The sequence below is a fragment of the Antechinus flavipes genome, chromosome 5 (genome assembly GCF_016432865.1).
Source record: "Antechinus flavipes isolate AdamAnt ecotype Samford, QLD, Australia chromosome 5, AdamAnt_v2, whole genome shotgun sequence".
NCBI classification, from domain to species: Eukaryota; Metazoa; Chordata; class Mammalia; order Dasyuromorphia; family Dasyuridae; genus Antechinus; species Antechinus flavipes.
The window spans coordinates 222,729,439-222,747,597 of NC_067402.1; the positions used below are offsets into that span (position 1 = coordinate 222,729,439).

The window sequence follows — 18,159 nt, forward strand, 5'->3', positions numbered from 1 at the left end:
CAGTTTCTGTACATGAGATGGAATGGGGGCCAACTTCTCACTCCTGGTGTCAAAAGGTCACTGCTTTTGTCTCTTCAAAGCACCCCTTGTACCCATGATGCTTATAGGAACTTGTTGGTTTGGCAGCTGTAGAGAAGTGTGTGTGTGTGTGTGTGTGTGTGTGTGTGTGTGTGTGTATAAGGGGCTGGTTAGGTGCATAGCAAAGCAACATCCTTTCTTCTTTGCAATTTTCTCTTATTTTTTACATTACTCTATTTCCTAAAATCTACAGATCTAGAGCACTGTCCAGAGTTCCTGGCAGACAAGTAGCTGAGAGAAGAGGGGGAGGGGTGTTTCAGAGAAAACAATATAGTATTCTTGCTTTCAGGGGGCCCCCGGTCTAATGAGGGAGATAGACCCACCTGCATCACTGCAAAGAGACAAAAAAAGAGTGGGAAGAACTGAGGCTTATTGGAAAGAACTCTGGATTGAGAGTCAGAGGTCCTGCGTTCAAATTACCTTTTGCTCTTTACTATCTGAGTGACAGTAGATAAGTCTTTCCCTTTCTCTGGGTCTTGGTTTCCCATTATGGAAAATCAGGAGCATAGAATATATGACCCTTAAAGTTCCTTCCAGTTTTTAACACCATAAACCAAAGTCTCAGGATTAGTCAGGGAACCCTTCCTGGAAGAGGAGATTTTTGGCAAAGCCTTTGCAAAGAGAGAAGGTGAAGAACCCATGGAGCATGAGCGTTCAGATTGCACAGAAAAGAGTTGAAAATAGGACTGAGGTGGGTGACCTGTTGTGGGTTTAAGAGGTATTCAGAAACAGTGTCTGAGAATCCCTAGCAGAAGATGGGGAGAAATAGGAAGATCTTACATGCATGGAGACCTGAATTCTGTTGTTTCCCAGTGTAAGGATTGGTAGGAAGGTGCTTCCTGCCTTCTCTGGGGGAGTGAGGGGGAGTGGGGAAGGGGGATACCATTTTATGAATCAACATGAGTGATGACAATCTGATAAAGAAATAGGCAAACTACAATCCCCAGCATCCTCTTGGACTGAGGGTGAAAGACATTTTGCAAAGCTTCAAGAAGTGTTTCCGGCGGAAGGGGCTGAGGCCAGCAGAAGTGTCCTCTTCCTTATCCTCCCCATCATCAGCTCCAGGGCAGACTACATTACCCATTGTCCTCTGCCCGAGGATCCGGAAGCAGCTTGGAGAACAGGGGGTGAGGCAGTGATCTCAGGTGAGGGACTGATAGCTTGCTACTGGAGGTAATGGTGGAGGGGAAGGCAAGGGGAATAGTGAACCCCTGGTCTTAGGAAAGAGCCAAGTACAGACTTGGGGAAGCTGTTGGAAAGGAAGAGATATAGGAGCTGGAACTCCTTGGTCTTCTGTAGTTTGCATGGAGTGCCAAGACAGGTAAGGCCACCAGATGGAAATTACAACAGGATCGATAGAAGTTTGTCTATGGAGAGTTAGTCAGATAGAAAGAAAGCTGGAGAGAGGCTTGTGTGATCCTAGACAGGTCATAATGTATCTGAGCTTTAGCATTCACATTTATAAAAAGGAAATAGCACTTTGAAACCCAAAGATTCGGAAGATTTTCCATGGAGCAGAGCTGGGAAGTAACCTTTAGGAAAGTTTTGAGTTCAGATTTTAAGGAAGACAGATGCAGACATCTCAAGATGCTTAAGACGTAATCCCACCAAGAATAAGGTGTCAACATTCAGACTGGTTTTCAATCAGCCAAAATTCAGTCATTGAACATTTACTGTGTAGTAGACCTATAGATTTCCAAGATTAAAATGACATAGCCCCTAATCTCAAGGTATCTAAAGATAGAGGTGTATACAGGTACATGTGTATATATGTGTGTTAAATGTATATATACATTTATATAGGTACATATGTATATGTGCACACATGTATATGCATACCTACATGTTTATATGTGTGTGTATATATAACACATGGCCATATATAGCTATATGTAAAACACATTTATAGGTATATACAAAACACAAGGATAACTGTAGGGGCAAAGGCAATAGCAGCTAGAGGGACCAGGAAAGCCTTCATGTAGAAGTCAACTAGTCAATACATTTATTAACTGTTTACTCTGGGATCAGCAAAGCTAGGTGATAACGATGGATAGAGTGGTGAGCCTTCCTGAGTCTTCCTGAGTTCAAATCTGGCCACAGATACTAATCAGGTAACCTTGGGTAAGTTATTTAACTCTATTTGCCTCAGTTTTCTCATTTGTCAAATGAGCTGGAGAAGGGAAAGGCAAACCACAGTATCTGTGCCAAGAAAATCCTAAATGGAATCATGAAGAGTTGAACACAACTGAAATGATTGAACAACAATAAAATGTGCTAGGTATTGTGCTAAACACTGGGATATGAAGAAAGACAAAGGATAATGTCTGCTCTCAAGGAGTTTGTAGCCTAATATAGGAGATGTTATACAAACAATTATGCACAAACAAGCTACATACAGGAAAAATTGGAGATAACCAATAGAGGGAAGACATTGGCATGGAGGAGGAATTCCTACAGAAAGTAGGACTTGAAGGAAGCCAGGAGTCAGAGATAAGGAGAGAGAATATTCCTGGTGTGATAGACAAGCAATGATAATTCTTGTTTTGTGAACAGCAAAAGAAACCAATTTCACCAGACTGAAAAGTACGGGATAGAGTGTGGTTTCAAAGTGTAAGAAAACAGGAAGGAGAAACTATGAAGAGCTTTGAAAGCCAAACAGGATTTTATATAATTGATCCTGAAGGTGATAGGGAATCTTTGGAGTTGGGAGTTGGGATTAACATTTTTAGACCTTAATTTTAGGAAGATCACTTTGGCAACTTGAAGGAAGGATGGACCAAGTGGGAAGAAACTTGTGGTATAGGGAACAATCAGAAAGATGAAGTGATGATGTTATTGAGGTAAAATCTACAAAAGTTTGTTGCACATTGATATGAGAGAATTAGGGTGAGGACTGGAGGGAGACTGGGAGAATGGGGGTGCCCTCTACAGTAACAGGGAAGTTTGGAAGAAAGGAGGACAAGTTCCTCTCTTGTAAAGATATCGAGTACAGTTTTGAATTTTTTTTTGTTTAAGGAGTCTATGGGACATCCAAGAAGTTTAAGCTGAGTTCAGAAGGAAATTGTATCTATCAAGAGTTGAAGTTGAGGAGAGGTCAAATTTCAGGCATAGGAGAGCATCTCTAATATAGAGGAGTGGATCATCACATGAGGAACACCAGCCTGGCTGGTTTGGCTGGACTGGACTGTGTGGAGGGAATGATCTGTATTAAGATTTAAAAGATGGGACAGGTAGCCAAGAGTTCTAAGTATCCACAGATGAGGTTATATTGGATCCTGAAGGTGAGAGGAAGCCACTGGAATTTATTATATTGGGTGGAGGCAGGATGGGATGCTGAAGTGGTCAGAGGTAGACTTCAGAAAAGCACTTTATTGTCTTTATGGATGATGGATCGGATTAGGGAGCAACAAGGGTCAGAAAGGCCATCTAGGAAACTGTAGTAATAATCCAGGCGAGAGGTGATGATGTCCTGACCTAGATAGGTAGGTGTGTAAGCAGACACAAGGGATATAAAGAAGAAATGTTGGGGAAGTAGAAATAGTAAAATTTTGTCTTGTTGCTTAGTCATTAGGGCTGGGATGCTTTGAGTGCGGCTCAAACACAGAGAGGGAAGGATATGATCCAGGGCATCTCCACAGCTCCCTTTGAGCCACAGATTTTGATGGTTATGGATAGTTAGAAATACTCCTTCCAGAGTTTAAATGCAGCCTCAGACACTTACTAACTGGATGACCCTTAGGACCATTTATCTCAGTCTCCTCATCTGTAAAATGGGCTGGAGAAGGAAATGGCAAACTTCTCTAATATCTTTGTTAAGAAAACCCTAAATGGAGTCACAACATATGTGACATGAGTGAACAACAGCAGCAACAAATAGCTCTACTTCCTTTCTCTTACTTTGAGTCGCTACAACCTCTTAAGGAGCATTTTTACATGAAATCAAGAGATCTGGGATTGGGTCCCTGTTTTCTACTTACTGTTGGTGAAGGTAAGTCACTTCAAAGTTACTTCTCTGGGTTGTAGTGTCATCATCTATAAAAAGGGAATTGCAACACTTGGATTCCCTATCTCCCAGGGTTGTTAGGAGGAAAGTGCTTTGTAGAGTGTAAAGCTGTATATACATTTCAGTTAATGTTACCTCTTTTAGATATACAGTGTCATCAGTGCGCTGTGCCTGAGTCAATTTGTATTCTTTGACATGAAAACCTAATTACCACAGAAACTTGGGAGGGCATTTCCTCTATCTGCTTGCCTCTTAGACTGCACTTAACCTGCCGGCAATGGAGGGCAGTCTTTCCTGTGAAATGAATGACTGAAAAAGCATTTACTGCAGTAAGCATTTACATTGTATCAAGCACTGGGCTAAACACTAGTAATACATATAGGTAAAGAAGTGTTCCTGTTCACAAGGAGCTCACACTCTAACTTCAAAAGACAAAATATGTAGGAGAGCTTGGCTCTCGGGCAGATGGCAAGCCCTGGAGTGATCAGGATGCCCCACAGAAAAAGGCTGCCCCCACTGGGGAGAGAAGTGGATCCAAAAAGGAGATCCTGGATTCCCTATGGCAGATGTAGGGTAGGATTCATTGTACAGTCAAGAGGAGAAAAAAGGAAGAAAAATTAGAGATCTGGGAATGGGCTGAGGAAGTAGAACCATTTTGCACCCTTGCAGCTCTCCAGACACCCTGGATGGGTACAGAATAGCCTGCTGGTGGGAAATCATCTCTTTCTCCCTCGGTTGTCTGTTGCAGATTGTTGGGAAATATTTCAAACTTCTGGGGAGGTTACAGTTTAACCTGTATTTAATCTGTATATCTTATGTCATAAGGGAGGAAAACCTGTTCCACCTTCTGGGGAAAAGGAGAATGGCCCAAACTCATCCTCTTTTCAAACACTTATTATTGATAAAAGAACTCCTCATTCTTCCTATCACCTGGGTCCTTAGCCTAGGTGTTGATGTGGTCATTTTTCAGTTTTCTCCTTTCTTTTCCTTTCATCTTTCTTTCAATCCCTCCTGCTCTTTTGTATTTATGTATCAATTTTTGCTTCCTAAGTGCTTTCATATTTGTTGACTCAATTTACCCTCACAGCAATCAGGCTGTGACTTGACTAAATATATAGAGATCCAAATCACTTGACTTCTAGTCTCTAACTCTTGACATCAGACCACATAGTGGAATATAGCACCATTAAAAATAATGGTCCTTATCTCTCTGTACCCACTGTTGTTACTTTCTTTCCCCATATTTCCATTCTAGGCTTCTGGTGAGAGAAAGCCCCAGTTGTGCTCAGGCATCATTGAAAATGCTAGAATCAGGGTGACCAATCCCATAATCCTGAAGCTGGGCAGGGGATAAGGGAAGCATGGCCCTCCTAGGATATCTATCCCCCAATCCTCTACAGCCTACAGTTGTCTATTTGGCATAGGAGGAACCACCTGGCCAGATCAGTTAAAATCTCCTTCTGAAACTAGTCAAGGGATGGGATTGTTTTATGTCTGTGATTTCCTTCCCTCTCCCCTCCTCCCCCCTTTCCCTGCTGATCCCAGCTAGAGCTTGAGAACAAGACAGCAGCTGAATGAGATGGATCAGGCTGAGTGTTCTGTCAATCAGTCCTAAGCATCCCTTCCATGGGCACTAAGGAGAGCTGCAAAAGGAGGAAGCCCTGGGGAAGCTCCCAGACCACACATCCAATTCTCAAACAGATAGAGTAGTGAATGCCTGGAATAGAATACACACTGAGTGTGTTCAGGCCATGGAGGCATACACACAGCATAGGCAGGGGCAGTCATAATAGAATGAATGGAAAAAGTTTCCAGTGGAAGGAAGTACTGAATAGGGTAAGGAAGGAGGAAGAAACTGGAACTGAGCAAAGAAAAGAAAGGAGGCACTGAGAAAATCCACAAACTACTTATTGAACACATACTTAATGCAAGGTATTGCACAGAGATGCAAAGACCAAGAATGTGGACCCTGTCCCCAGGGAGCTTACCATGGACATGAAAAGTTAGATTAGAGACATGAAAAAATTAATAGCTTACACAGTACTATATTCAAAACAACTCTTTGAGTGTATTGTCCTTATTTTACAGATGAGGAAACTGAGAACTACCAGATTGGTGGAGTGACTTGTCCAAAGTCACACAGTTGGTAGTGGAAGAGCTTAATTTGAAATTGGATCTTATAGCTTCTCAGATCTGCATGATTGCCACTGGAAATCATTGCCTCTATGCAAGAAGCTAAGAGAAATTCTGAATGCCAAGGCACGGGGTCCAAAAGGGGAGGTTACTGAGGGTTGGGACTGAACTTAGGTTCTTCTGCACTAAACTCTTCCTTATAATGGTTTCCAGGACACATACATGAACCTCCTAGAATTTAGAATGAAAGGAGAAGCAACTGATAAGAGAATTTGGCTAGGGATGGAGTGGGAAGATTCCAACACTTGTATTTCCACAAAAGCTTCCAGAGAGGGAACTTTTCTATTGCAGCAAAGTAGCTTAGAATTAAGCATGAGACAAGTCATTCTCCAACTGATAAATGGTCAAAGAATATGAACAATTTTCAGATGAAGAAATTAAAACCATTTCTAGTCATATGAAAAAATGGTCTAAATAACTATTGATCAGAGAAATGCAAATTATGACAACTCTGAGATACCACTGCATATCTTTCAGATTGACTAAGATGACAGAAAAAAATAATGATAAATGTTAGAGGGGATATGGGAAAATTGGGATACTAATGCATTGTAGGTGGAGTTGTGAACTGATCCAACCATTCTGGACAGCAACATGGAACTATGCCCAAAGGGCTATCAAATTGTGCATACCTTTGATCCAGGAGTATCTCTAGAAGGTCTGTACCCCAAAGAAATAATAAAAAAGGAAAAAGGATCCAGATGTGCAAAAATGTTTGTAACAGCTCTTTTTATAGTGGCAAGGAACTGGAAATTGAGTGGATGCTCATCAGTTGGAGAATGGCTGAATAAGTTATAGAATATTAATGTTATGGAATATTATTGTTCTATAAGAAATGATTAGCAAGATGTTTTCGGAGAGGCCTGGAGAGACTTACATGAACTGATGTTAAATGAAGTGAGTAGAACCAAGAGAACATTGTACACAGCAACAAGATTATGAGATGATCAATTGTCATGGACAAAGCTCTTTTTAACAATGAGGTGATTCAGGCCAATTTCAATAGACTTGGAATGGAGAGAAACATCTGCATTCAGAGAGAGGATTTTGGGGACCAAATATGAATCACAGCATAGTATTTTCACCTTTTTTTGCTCTAGTTTACTTGCATTTTTTTTCTTATTTTTCTCTTTTTGATAGAATTTTTCTTGTGCAGCATGATAATCATGGAAATATGTATACAAAAATTGTATGTTTAACATATATCGGATTACTTGCCATCTAGGGGAGGGAGTAGAGGGAAGAGAGGGAGAAAGAATTTGGATCACAGGTTTTGCAGGGGTGAATGTGGAAAACTATCTTTATATGTATTTTGAAAATAAAAAGTTATTATATAAAAAAGTGCATTGAAAAAATAAACATGAGAAACAACTGTCCACTAAAATGGAGAAACTTGGGGAAGTGATCTTATGGAATGGTAAAAAGAAAGATAGCTGAGATGGGGAGATTTGGGCTAGTGACTAATGGTGGTTAGTTAGATGGACCAGAATGGGCACAGCTTTAGCTGCAGGCAGAGGAACGCTGTCATTTGGGTTCTCTCCTAGGCATGTTTCAGGAATGATTTGAGATTTTTCTTTCCCTCAGCCAACATCATGATGGGCAAACCTCAATGGGTGTCCTCCAAAGAGTCTGAAACTGCTGAAGCTTCCCCACTCCTCATCCAGCCTGGCCCACGACCTTCTGCAAGAGAAGATGAAACCGAATGAGCTGGATCAGTGTTGTCACTAGCTACCATAAAGTCCCAAGGCTGTGCTCTACTTGAGGATGAACATGGGAGGAGTTGTCAGCTTGGTCCAGACTGGGGTGAGAAGTCTGGGAGGAAGGGAGGGAATGGAGGGGTGGGACATTTTTGATCAGGATGCCTGGATTGTTTGGGAAGAATATGTGTGCATATATGAATGGATACATGGAGTGGGGCATGTGAACATGTATAGAGCTGGGGGGTCCCTCTACTTCCCTACCCCTTGCTGGCTCCTGTGGTTGCTCAGACACTCTCTTTGCTTCACTGCCGGTCGTTAGCCAAGCCCATTAACGATGGTTCCATTTCCCCTCTGTGATGTCCACTAATTGCCTCCGGGAGGCCTTCCTTCCGCCACTGCCTAGTCCTTCTAACCCCACCCCTGTCTTTTGATTTCTCTCCCACTCTCACCCATGATGGGCCTAGAAAAGAGAAGGGGGGAAGAGGGAAGATCTTTTTGTCTCTTTGTCTCACGTAGGGGTCATTCACCCCCAATTCTTTTCAAGATTCCTAAGTGGTCTTGCTGAGTGGTAGTGTTGATTAAAAAAATTAGGTTCTTAGGTAGAAAAGGAGCAGAAAAGGACATGGGTGTTTACATTGCTGGACTGTTTGTTTGGATTAACCTTCTTTTGTGTGTGTTTTGGAACCCTTTTGGCCATGTTCTGGTGAAGGATATGAAGCCTTTCTCAGAATTATGTTTTCAAATGCATACAATCAAATGCACAGGATTCAAAGGAAACCAATTATATAAAAAGCATTGATCTGACTGGAATGACATAAGTGGATTACGATTATGAAAATAGATTTTGGAAAGGAAGTTCACAAAGTCCAGTTCAGAACCATATGGGTAGGTGCTGGGGTGAGAATCTTAGGAGAGCTGGGTTGAGTGAATGAATGGGCAGGGCTCATAGGTAGAGGGGTGAGTAAGGGCAGGAGGCTCAGTCTTTGATTGATCCCAGCTAGATGATGATTGATTATTAGTTGGGCATATTGGCTAAAGGTTTGGGGATCAACTCTACCTTGTTTCTAGTCTATCATCCTTTACACCCTTCTCCCAAACTCCAAATCCTGGCTGTCTCTGCCTATCATTTTTTTTTTTTTTGCTCAACCATAAACCCTCAGTGCCTTTATGAAGGCCAAGGATCTTGAAGCACTCACAGGTTTGCCTTCCTTGTATGCTGCTCCAATGCTAAAATTGGTGGAAAGTGGTATAGAGAGTGTCTTGGAGCCCTAATCCTCAATGGAATTTGGGAGAAAAGAACCAACTGAGGACCTAGGCACCCTGTTCCCCAACTCTCCAGCTATATGGGCAGAAGTCTGAGATTGGAGAATGAATACTTGGGGTGTGGATAAAATGGAAAGGGGCAGATATACTGAGACCTAGGTATTCTGAATCTAATTTTGGGATTTTTATGCCTCTATTTCCTTTGCACAGGTGCCCTTAGAGAGGTCTGTGTGGTCTGGCATTATGTAGGCACTGAGGACACCATGTGAGCCTCCCCCCCCACCAAGAGCACCTAAAATGTGGCGTCCTGGGGTTGGAATGCCTCCAATTGGAGGTAAGTGGTACTTGCTTTGGTTCTCTGTTCTTTGTGGGCAAGCTGGGACTTTCCCTGACCATTCTCTGTCTACTATCTATGTCCTGGTCATTTCCTGAATCCCCACAGCTGCTGAGGTGCCAGCCAACAACAGGAGGAGCCCCTTAGGAGTTTGTGCCATGAAATACAGCTACTGAGTGTTTAACTGTCATAGGGGTGGTGGAGTGGCATCCAGCCTGGAGAGTATATTGGCTGGGCTGGTGTCTGAGGAGCAGGTAGCCATACCCCTTTCTCCAAAGTTCACGATCCAACCAGGATAGCAGACTGTGGCCAAAGAATAAGTGAATGATTCAGGGATGATTCAGTCTCTGTTCACTGTTGAGTTTAGCATCCAAATTGTGCCTGTTGCTGGAAGTGGGGAAGAATCCGGTGCTGTTTGGCTCACATCGCACTAGACTGGACATATGTGTATCAAGGTGCTACTTGTATATAAAACTTCCTGACACAATCTCTTTTGGTGAACTGCATAATGTTGACTTTCACACGCTTAACTCTGTTTTTTACCTGCTGTTGCAGTCATAACATTAGTTCACTCCCTCTTTGAAGCCCTACTGCCTCCTCTTTCCCTTGAATTCGTTCCCTTTGGTGGGGTACCCATACTCTCATGGAATTGCCAGGAAATAGACACTTCCCCAGGTGGTTTTTCTCTCCACCCACTATCTTGTCCTCTTTGGGGGCCTGGTCTGGCTGAGAGCAATCTGAGTAAATGATGTCGGCACCTTCAGAAGATAAACTTACTGCTCTCAGGGGAAAGTCCCAACTGGAAGCCAAGGCTATTTATAGAGAACTGAATGCTCATGTCTTCTACTTTGGGTCCTGTCCTTTTCAGTACTTGTATCTGAGGGATGAGTATTGTTGCAAAGAGGGAGATCAAAATTAGAGTTGGGCGTATACTTTCTGACACTTTTAGTTGGGAGATACTGAAATATACTACCAAAGGGGGAATGCATTTATTCTTATTTCTGAAGATCGTTTAGAGCAGGTGATATTTTCTTACTCACACTTTATGGTTAGAATTTTAAAAGCAACCCTTCCTAGGGAATGGGAGGATGGACCTGATGACCTATGGAAAAGCACTACTAACCTGTGCTTACTGCTGCATGCATTCATCCCTGATTCTTTTAGCTGCATCCTTTCTCATTTGCCTTTACCAAAGGATTTCAGTGTGCTTGAGGGATTCTCTTCTGCAGGGTATGGGGAAAGAGGGTGTAAATAGCTCTCTGCTTAATCACCTTCCTGAAGCTGTAATGTCCCTGTTAAGTGCCTGTCCAGTTGTTTGTCTGGTACTCCGGGGCACTGTCGGGACGGGTGATGGATGGATTCCAGCCAAGTGTCTCCTGCTAACTTGATTCTCAGCTCTTCTAAGTAGCCAGTTGGGGTCCCCTCTAGTGAGGGCTGGGAAAGCAAGCTGGGCTTTGGGCAGTTCTCACACCTACTGTGAGGGATGTGTGATACGGTTGTGTACTTCAAAACAGACCAAGTCCTTCATTTTCTGAGATTGACCTCTTCAACTTTGAAAAGTAATAGGATTATTAGTATCTGCTCTATACAGTCTTTTCCCTCCCAACCCTGTCTACACTTGGATTTCCTATTTCCCCCTTTGCTCCTATCTGCTATCAGTTATATGAATGTGAATGAGTGAGCACCTCTCTGTACAAAGTGGATACACGAGAAGAAGACATAGTGAATGGTCATTATTTATTGAGTACTTGTTAAATGTAAAATGGTTCTGTTTACTGTAAAGGACCCAGAATTGAATAAGTTGTGCTGCTCATTTTCAAGGAGCTTAAAATACCTGAGATAAAAAAGGTCAAATGTACTGTAAGCCCAGATAGAAAGGACCGACCGCTAACCCAGGAATTGGGAGACCAGGATTCAAGAATCACCAGCCAACATCATATCAGGGTTCTAAGACTACCAGTCCAGAATCTGGATCAGGATTCTAGGACTACTATCCCCAAACCCGGGAAATCAGGGTTCTAGTCCATGATCTGTTGCCAACTAGCCTCTAACTAGGAAGACCTAAGAAAAAGCCACTTGACCTTTCTAGGATATGGCTTCTTCATTTGCAAAAACAAGATTTAAGAAGAAGGGTTCCTCCCAAGTCCAAAATTCTGAGTCTGTGGTTACAGAGAGAATATCATAGGATGTTGTAGCTGGAAGCATCCAAGTTCTAGAGAAGTTACTTGTTTATTTTACACAGTTAATTAACCAGCTAAATCTTACTTGCAAACTAGTGTTTTTCTCTCACCACACCACTCTTCTGTCTCTCTACCTGTGAGTCATAATTTGTTAAGTAATGGGCATATAAAAGAATAAGATCAGGTAGTAAAGGTCAGTGGATTGATTAGAATTTGAACAGGTGGAGAAGGTCAATTCACTTTAAGAATTGAAAGAAATTTCAGAAGCACCTCATCCAATTCACTCATTGTTTATAAATCTGAAAGAGACTGAGCAAATGCATAGGATTTCAGGGTCAAAAGGAGCCCTGTCCTATTCATATCTGGAAAAGAATTCTCTCTACAATAGTCTCAACAAGTGAGGTTATCCAGCCTTTATTCAAAAAGGCTATTCTCCAGACAGCCAATTCCACTTTGGGCTAACTCTAATTGTTTAGTTTTTCCTAATATTAATTTCTTAGTATCAAATCTTAATTCTTTACCTGTTGCTCCTAGGGCTACCTTTAGGAGTCATAGTAATAGTTCCTAGGATCATAGACTTAAAGCTAGGAGGGACCTTAGAAGGAATCATCCAAGCTCAAATAAAATATTCTACAGATTAAATGACTTGCCTGAGTTTGACAATTGACAGACTGCCTCGTGATCCTTCTTCCTTATAACCTAGCATAATCATTCTTCTACATAAGCACTTGAATGCTTATTGAAATTCATTCATTCAAATAGCATTTATGAAGCACCTACTATGTGCCAGGCATTGTGCTAAGTACTGAGCTATGAAAACCTAGGAAATGGTCCATTTCTTATCTACTATTCTCTAGCAAAATATCATCAGTAAATATAAAATAGATATTTGAATAGGTTGAAGGTGGAGGAGGGCCCTAACATCTGGATAGCATCAGGATAATAATAATAGCTAAAGATAAGATGATTTACACAGATGACCTTATTTGATGGATTCTAGGAGGGTGCACTTGAGCTAAGCTTTGACAGAATCTAGAGAGTTAGTCCTTTAAAAGGCAGAGGTGAAGTGCATTCCAAGCATGGAGGCTTTGAGGTGGGGAACAGAACTTAAGGAAGTTCAGTAGGCTAATTGGATTAAAGTGAACATAGAAATCTGAAGTTTACAAAAGTATCTTGCATGCATTTTGATCAGTGGTCTAAAAACTGAAAGTAGAAATAATAGTAGAAGTCCTGAAGGGGGCATGTGGGCAGGGCATATTAAATTTGAATCATAGAAAAATAACATTAAAAAAACCTTTAAAACTCTATGCAGTGGGGGGAGAGGAGGGGAAGTGCACATTACTGAAGTTCATAATTTCATAGACAATTCTTTTATATTGAAATGTTATATTTGTTAACATTTATTAAGTTCAATTTTAAAAAATCTAAAAAAGGGAGTAGGCTCATTAATTGAAATTAAAAAATGGGAAAAGGGGAATAGTGAATGATTATAGAATAGCTCTCTATTTTTCCCCTCTTGATAGAGTGTTGCCGGACTAGAAATGGTTTTGATGACTGCTGCTTTATAATATAGTTTTAGGTCTGGAACAGCTAAGCCACCTTCACTGACTTTTTTTTTTTTCATTAATTCCCTTGAAATTCTTGACCTTGTGTTCTTCCAGATGAACTTTGTTATTATTTTTTGTAGATATATAAAATAGTTTCTTGGGAGTTTGATTGGTATGTCACTAAATAAGTAGATTAATTTAGGTAGTATTGTCATTTTTACTCATGACAATGAGCACTTGCTCTTTTTTCAACTGATATTATTTGTGTGGAAAGTGTTTTGTAGTTGTGTTCATATAGTTCCTGATTTTCCCTTGGCAGAGAGATTCCCAAATATTTTATACTATTGACAGTTATTTGAGTGGAATTTCTTTTTGTATCTCTTGCTGCTGGCCATTGTTAGCAATATATAAAAATGCTGGTGATTTATATGGATTTATTTTGTATCCTGCAACTTGCTAAAGTTGTGAATTGTTTCTAGTAGTTTTTTAGTTGATTCTCTAGGGTTCTTCAAGTATACTATCATATCATCTACAAAGAGTGATAATTTGGTTTCCTCATGACCTACTCTAATTAAAGGTATTTTCTTAAAAAACAAAAAAGCCAGTTAACAGAGTGATGAGTTGGTGATGGGTTGGTGATAGTACACCTACATGTATACAACCATTTCAGGATCTATGTAATGCCACCAGAACAGTCATAGTAAATCAAAAACATAAGAGGGGAATGGTCAAGGACAGAGTCTCAGGGGAATAAAATGAGAAGGATAATTGGGTGAAAGGTGTTCTTGCCTCCTCCCTGGATTCATAAAAGCTTTACATCTGGAGATTAGAGATTCCAGGCTTTCCTCTCGTAACATTTCTACCATCACCTCCTTGATGGTATCCCATGTAGGTCCTAAGCTTGTTTATAAATCCAGCCCCATATTAGCCTCAAACATCCAGGGGCATATTAAGAGGTTTTTTAAGTCTTTCAACTTAAGACTTAAGTCTTAACTTAAGACAGTTAACAGTCAGCCCCTACTCCTTCTCCTGGGCTAGACTTTGCTGGCCCCCTTCACTCTGTGGACAGTTCTCCCTCTACTGCTTTTCCTTCTGTCTGAACTCTACCCACCCAATTAGAGTTCAAGTAGAAAAACAACCAAGACCCTACAATAGAGGGAGAACTGTCCACAGAGTGAAGGGGGCCAGCAAAGTCTAGCCCAGGAGAAGGAGTAGGGGCTGACTGGAAAATTATGGGACCCCAGAATCCTAGCTCTTGGTTTCAAGGCTCTCCCTTTCCTAAGACAAAAGAGGTATCTGACCTCTAGGGAGAGGAAGTGCCTGACCTCTGGAAGATCATCTGTTGCTGTGGTTGCTTATTGTTATTGCTTGTCCTTAGTTCTCAAGGGAGGTGATGCTATGACATGCGATTGGATTTGAGTTAGGGAGAGCTGATGTGGCTTAGGCATGCCTTTACTATTTTGAATGATGTCCTTTTAACTTCTGGGGCTTTGAAAGGGAGACTGTGGTCAGGGTGAGGTCAGACAGGGAGTGTTCAAGGTTAGATCAAAACGACTTGACAGTTTGGAAATCTAGCCTGAGACACAGCTGGAACTTAGAGGGCTGAAAGTTGGGAGTGGGATGTTGGTAATGGTGGGGACTGAATAACAATCTTTGTCTCTAAGGATACTGTTTAAAGGGGATGGAGGCCAGCTGTTTTCTATCCCCACCTGAGGCCCCAATAAAGCTTCATCTGCAGCAGGAAAGGCTGAGATTAGATATGTGAAGTTACTTAGCAGTTTGGGGGTTGGAAATCGTGGGGACAGATGACTTGAGGGGAAACTGCTTAATTTAGGGGGTATCTCAAAGAGATTTTGACACCACCTTCCTGACCCTGTCAATCTGGGCTGGATTAGGGACAATTGTAAACAGAAGGATGTCCGATTTGGGGAAAAACAACTCTTCTTTCCCTTCTTTCCCCTCCTATCCCTTCTTTCCCTCACTCCCAGAGACTGAAATATTTTTTTTTTTGGATGGGATCACTCTCTTCCATCCCCTTGCCCTTCCATATGTTTCCATTCCCATCTCAAGGATCTTTAGCTTCTGACATCAGTCCCCTGCCTCCACGTCAGCCTTGGCAGCTGGGGTGGCAGGGAGCCCAGAACAGCCCTATTCCTCACCCCAGAGCCTCTGCCAAGTCTCCTAGCAATTTCCATTTTCATTAATTGAATCAGCTTGATCCTGATCATTTGAGTCCAGCAATTTCTTTTCACCTGGTTGGGGGGTGTCTTGAGGGAAAAGATTCTTTTAGAGGTCATTCTGTCTGTCTTATCTGCAACAGGGTGGCCCTTCTTCAACATACAGAAAGTTATCTCACTGCTGTCAGGGTAAGGTGCTGTCAGAGTCAGAGAGGTCAGTGTTATCCAGACCCTTCCATATAGCCTTTGTCTTTGGGAAGTCTTTCTTTCTGTCTACCCTCAGTTCTTCCAGCTATAACTCTGTGACCCATTTCTTGTTTCTGGCTTTCAGATCATAGGCCTGGAGCTGGAAAGGCCCTCAGAGACCATCTAGTCTAATCCTCTTATTGTATAGCTACTCAAAGAGATTAGATGGCTTGTCCAGATCACCATAACAGAAATTTATATGGCCTTTAAAGTCTCAATCTTTCTGAATACATTTTCTCATCTAAGCTTCAAGGCACCTAAGAGGAGGTGCTGCTTCAGGTTATATCCCTGTTTTATATGTGAGGAAAAATGAAGGTCAGTTAAGCAAAGTGACCTATGGATGGGGAGGGGGGGGGTTGTCACAGGGCTAGGAAGTATCCTGGATGGGAATTTGAACCCACTTCTTCAGGATTCCTAAGTCTATCCTTTCTCTGCTGGGTAGCTTAAGTGAAAGGGACTCTTCATGGACAGGATGACTTGAGAGGAAACATTTCTGCAGTCTTTTTTTTTTTTTTTTTTTTTTCCTTCTCCTCCTCTGGACTTTAGGAACCCAGACACTTGAAGGGGAGACCAGGACAGTATCAGGATATTTTATAAACTCCCGGATTTAGACTGGCAAGTGAGATGTCAGGTTAAAGGGACAAGAAGAAAGAGAAAATCCATAGAGAAGGTGGAATGAATATTTTATCCATTGGTCCAGCTTTAGGGGGTTTATGGTTCTTTTGGTCTCTTGGATTGTGTGAACTAGACTTCCTGTGAATGTGATGGCACTCTGCAGTCATTCTTTCATATTCCTCCCCTCCTCCATTTCTTCAGCAGGTTTGTGTCTGATACGTGGATTTTTGCCCCAATTGGTATCTTGCTCATAGGAAGATGTGCACTTGTAGCCATCCTGTGCATTTGTATGTTTTCATATGCATTGCCGGCCTGATTCTAGTCTTGTACTTCCATTGTCTTTGGGAGAGTCCGGCCCTTCTCGGTGGCCCCGGGCTGTGTGGCCCTTTGCAAAAGGGTCCCCTGTTCGGTCTCGAGCCAGGTGCAGGTCGGGGGAGAAGGGCGGGGGTGCTTGGGAAGTATCGCAATTTGTGAGCAGGAAGAACAGATTTTCGGAGGCAAGCAGCTCGGGCGGCGGGGACGCCACTCTGGCCCCCAGCTCCTCCGCAACCCAATTAAATAACATTTAAATGCATAACCAGCCCGCTCTGCGATGAGAGTGGAAATTGGGCGCGGGCGGCGGGGCGGGCTGGCGGGCGGTGTTTTGCGGAGCTCAGCGATTCTGGCGGCAATTTCCCCGCTCGCTTGCTCGCTGGTGAGGCTTTTATGGGCCCGCTCCCAGCTCTCGCCTCGGCCTGCTTTCTTCCGCCACCTCCTTTCCTCCCCCTCTTTGCTGCCTGTTGTACCATTCCGGCGTCCTTCTCGGTGCCGAGGCCTCGGTGTGGGGCTCAGGCCCAGTCTCCCTTTTCTTCTCTTCTCACCCTCATATTCATTCTCTCTCTCTCTCTCTCTCTCTCTCTCTCTCTCTCTCTCTCTCTCTCTCTCTCTCTCTCTCTGTCCCCCTCTCTCTCTTTCTCTCTCACACACATATCATTTTCTCCTCCCCTCTCTCTGTCTCGTTTATGTTTCACTCTATCTCCATCTCCTTGCCTTTCTCTGTGTCTCTTTCTCTGTTGTTGTCTCTTTGTCTCTATCACATTGTCTCTCTGTTTCTTTCTCTCTATCCCCTTCTGTCTATATCTCTCTGTGTCTCTTTGTTTCTCTGTTTCTTTGTCTCTATCCCCCATTTGTCTCTGTCTCTCTCTCCTTCTTTCCCCCCACACCCCTCTTTCTGTCTCTCTGTCTCTTTCTCCTTGTATCTGCTGCTTCTTTCTCTTCCTCTCTCTGTGTGCCTCTGTTTCTTTCCATGTGTCTCTCTCCCTGTGTCTCTGTGTCTGTTTCTTTGTTACTGTCTCTGTCTGTCTATCGCCCTCAGTGTCTCTGTCTCTCCTTCTTTCGATCTTTCTGTCTCTCTTTGTCTTTGTCTCCCTCTCTCTTTCCATTGCCTCCCACCCATCTCTTGGTCTCTGACTATCTCTCTATTTCTCTCTCTATGTCTCTCTTTTCTCCCACCTCTGGGTGTTTGTCTCCCCCTCCTCCTTTCTCTCTTTTCCCCTCTCCCTCTTTCCCTCTTTTTTTTCCCACGTTGTCATCTTTCTGTTTCTGTTTCTTTCTGCCCCAGGAGTACCTGCTCCTACCTCTCTGCCTCAGTCCCTGCTACTGTGTTCTTCTGTTCCTCTTTCTCTGTCCTTACCTCTGTTCCTCTGTCTCTTCTCCCTGCCTCTGTTTCTTGGACCTGCTCTCTCTTTGATTTCTATTAGCCTCTGCTCAGTGTCTATCTCTGCATCTCCTTATTTCCTTTCTCCTGTTCTCTTTCTTTTTGTCTGCCTCTTTCTTTTCTC

The 18,159-nt window shown here is 42.5% G+C and overlaps 1 long non-coding RNA gene across 3 annotated transcripts in view; it reads left to right on the forward strand.

The window, feature by feature from the left end:
• The first annotated feature begins 1,171 nt into the window (after positions 1–1,171).
• LOC127564600 (uncharacterized) overlaps positions 1,172–18,159 on the forward strand; it is a 37,630-nt gene continuing 20,642 nt past the window's right edge. The window contains exons 1-3 of one of the 3 annotated variants that reach the window (XR_007954315.1): positions 1,172–1,399; positions 7,862–8,080; positions 9,451–9,574. This is a non-coding gene — a long non-coding RNA (uncharacterized LOC127564600). Of the gene's footprint in view, positions 1,400–1,872; positions 2,203–2,225; positions 4,070–7,861; positions 8,081–9,450; positions 9,575–18,159 lie in introns of those variants that run through there. The other 2 variants (XR_007954316.1, XR_007954314.1) reach the window with 2 other exon arrangements.